Raw genomic sequence first — 3,425 nt, 5'->3', positions numbered from 1 at the left:
CCCGCCGACGTTGGAGTACCGCGACCCCGATGCCAGCGACGATGATGACGGTGACTACGACGACTACAGTGGCGACTACTGATACGTCTCCGACGTATCGATAATTTCTTATGTTCCATGCCACATTATTGATGTTATCTACATGTTTTATGCACACTTTATGTCATATTCGTGCATTTTCTGGAACTAACCTATTAACAAGATGCCGAAGTGCCAGTTCCTGTTTTCTGCTGTTTTTGGTTTCAGAAATCCTAGTAACGAAATATTCTCGGAATCGGACGAAATCAACGCCAAAGATCTTAGAATCCCCGGAAGCATCCAGAACACACGAGAGGGACCAGAGGGGGGGCACAGGCCCACCAAACCACATGGTGGCGCGGCCTAGGGGGGGCCCGCGCCCCCCTATGGTTTGGCCAGCCCTTCGACCCCCTGGCGCCGCCTCTTCGCCTATATAAAGCCCCTGGATCGAAAACCCTGATGCGTTCGACGAAAACCACAGAAACCTTCCAGAGCCGCCGCCATCGCGAGGCCAAGATCCGGGGACAGAGTCTCTGTTCCGGCACCCTGCCGGAGCGGGGAAGTGCCCCCGGAAGGCTTCTCCATCGACACCGCTGCCATCTCCACCGCCATCTTCATCACCGCTGCTACTCCCATGAGGAGGGAGTAGTTCTCCATCGAGGCTCGGGGCTGTACCGGTAGCTATGTGGTTAACCTCTCTCCATGTACTTCAATACAATGATCTCATGAGCTGCTTTACATGATTGAGATTCATATGAGTTTTGTACCACAATTCATCTATGTGCTACTCTAGTGATGTTATTAAAGTAGTTCTATTCCTCCTGCACGTGTGTAAAGGTGACTAGTGTGTGCACCGTGTGGTTCTTGTCGTAGGCTATGATCATGATCTCTTGTAGATTGTGAAGTTAACTATTACTATGATGGTATTGATGTGATCTATTTGGTTATGTTGATCTATCTTACACTAAAGGTTACTAAAATATGAGCATTATTGTGGAGCTTGTTAACTCCGGCATTGAGGGTTCGTGTAATCCTACGCAATGTGTTCATCATCCAACAAAAGTGTAGAGTATGCATTTATCTATTCTGTTATGTGATCAATGTTGAGAGTGTCCACTAGTGAAAGTGTAATCCCTAGGCCTTGTTCCTAAATACTGCTGCGTTACTACTGCTTGTTTACTGTTTTACTGCGTTACTACTGCTGCAATACTACCACCATCAACTACACGCCAGCAAGCTATTTTCTGGCACCGTTGCTACTGCTCATATATATTCATACCACCTGTATTTCACTATCTCTTCGCCGAACTAGTGCACCTATTAGGTGTGTTGGGGACACAAGAGACTTCTTGCTTTGTGGTTGCAGGGTTGCATGAGAGGGATATCTTTGACCTCTTCCTCCCTGAGTTCGATAAACCTTGGGTGATCCACTTAAGGGAAAACTTGCTGCTGTTCTACAAACCTCTGCTCTTGGAGGCCCAACACTGTCTACAGGAAAGGAGGGGGAACGTAGACATCAACTACTACAGGGCTAGGCACGAGTATGACTGAATGACTCCAACAGTAGAATTTGGCCATGTATCTTTAATTTTCAGTTAAGCTATGTACTTTTAATTCGAGTTCACTCGTAATAAAATTTTATTCCCGCCCTTTCTTTCCCGCCTTTTTCCGTCGTACGTGGCGGGAAAGTTTCCCGCGCGGACGGCGTCGTGGCGGGAGTAAAGAATAGAAATAGATAATATATAGAAAAGAAATAGAAAAAAGGATATAGAAAAGAAATATAAAAAAGGATATAGAAAAGAAATAGAAAAGAAAACAAACGAAAAAAGAAAAAGAAATAGAAAACAAATAGAAAATAAAAGAAATAGAAAATAAAAAGAAAAGAAAAGAAACACAAAAGAAAAGAAAAAACAGAAAAGAAAGAAGAAACAGAAAAGAAAAAATAAATAGAAAAGAAATATAAAAGAAAAGAAAAGAAATAGAAAATGAAAAGAAAAGAAATAGAAAATGAAAAGAAAAGAAAAAAAATAGAAAATGAAAAGAAAAGAAATAGAAAAAGAAAAGAAAAGAAAAGAAAAGAAAACAGTAAAAGAAAAAAGAAACAGCAAAAGAAAAGAAAACAGTAAAAGAAAAAAGAAAACAAAAAAAAACCCTTTAGTACCGGTTGGTACCACCAACCGGTACGAAAGGTCTTTCGTACCGGTTGGTGTTACCAACCGGTACTAAAGGCCCATCCGCCATGTTTTAACTTAGCCGTCGCCGAAAAATCCCCAAATCAACGAAGCAGATGACGAAGCCGGACGCCGCGTGACGCACCCACGCCGGCCGCCGACGCACCCACGCCGCCGCCGCCGACGCAGGTACCTCCTCTTCTTTCCCTCTCCCTACCGCTGCCCGGCCACTGCCCGCAAGGTGTTCGACGGATGTTTCCGTCGACTACGACCGCGGCCGCCACACCGCCCGGGTCGAGGTGGACGGCGTCGGCGCCGACGCGCTTCCTCGCGCTCCAAGTTGCCGCGCGTGCTCGCGCTCCCGCCAGCCAACGTCACCTTCTGCAGAGCGACGTGAGCGCGGCGCGGACCCCGGCGTGACGTCGCGGCCGTGCCTCCCTCGTCCGCCCGGCACCGCCCTGAGCGCCGGCGAGGCCACCCCGCCTCGCGATTCGCCACCGCGTCGTATTTCCTACGGAGGGCTCCGCAGCGCCGCGCCCTCGGGCGTCTTGTAGTCCAGCACCTCGTCGGCGCCCAGGCCCTGCACGAAGGCGACATTGCGCGCGCCGCAGGTGGCCGTGACGTGCATCCCGGTGAGCTTCGCCAGCTGCACCGCGTAGTGGCCCACGCCGCCGGACGCCGCGGTCAACAACACGTTCTTCGGCCCGGTGGCGTTGGAGCTGACCCCCGTGGCCTTAAGCAGCTGGAGCGCGCTGCTGGCGGCGGCCGGCAGGCAGGCGCCATCGACGGCCGACACCTCTGGCGGTCTCGCCACCGTGAGCGCCGCTGGGGCCACCGCGTACTCGGCGAGTCCACCGCCGTTCTGCAATCACGTTTCACAAGTCAGAACTCAGAGCACTGGGTTTTGACTGTTGGGCACAGACGGAATGACAGCATTGGACGGTGCAGGGAATGCCGCCGCAGCCCAGGGCATCCGTGCGTCTTGCCATGCCAAAGTTCGTACGGCGTCTTGCTGTCCACGGCGCGCGTGAAGGAGCGGTTCAGGATTGAGCATGCTGCATGCGGTGGCCGCCACCGTCTGGTTGCGGCGTTCCACCACGCCATTGTGCTGCGGTGTGTAGGGCGCGGAGAGGTGGCGTTGGACGCCTCTGTCGGCGCAGACCATGGTGTCTTTGCTTTTCCTCCTGTACACAAGAGGATTCATTCCATAGAGATGCATTGTGGGTTTGAAAACAA

The 3,425-nt window shown here is 50.8% G+C and overlaps 1 pseudogene; it reads right to left on the bottom strand.

Annotated features, from left to right (window-relative positions):
* Positions 1–2,402: 2,402 nt before the first annotated feature.
* On the bottom strand, positions 2,403–3,057 carry LOC127303302 (quinone-oxidoreductase homolog, chloroplastic-like; annotated as a pseudogene).
* Positions 3,058–3,425: the final 368 nt, after the last annotated feature.

Source organism: Lolium perenne, chromosome 1 (assembly GCF_019359855.2).
Source record: "Lolium perenne isolate Kyuss_39 chromosome 1, Kyuss_2.0, whole genome shotgun sequence".
Lineage (NCBI taxonomy): Eukaryota > Viridiplantae > Streptophyta > Magnoliopsida > Poales > Poaceae > Lolium > Lolium perenne.
Note: the sequence above shows the minus strand (reverse complement) of the source record. Positions and strands in the feature narration are given on the sequence as shown.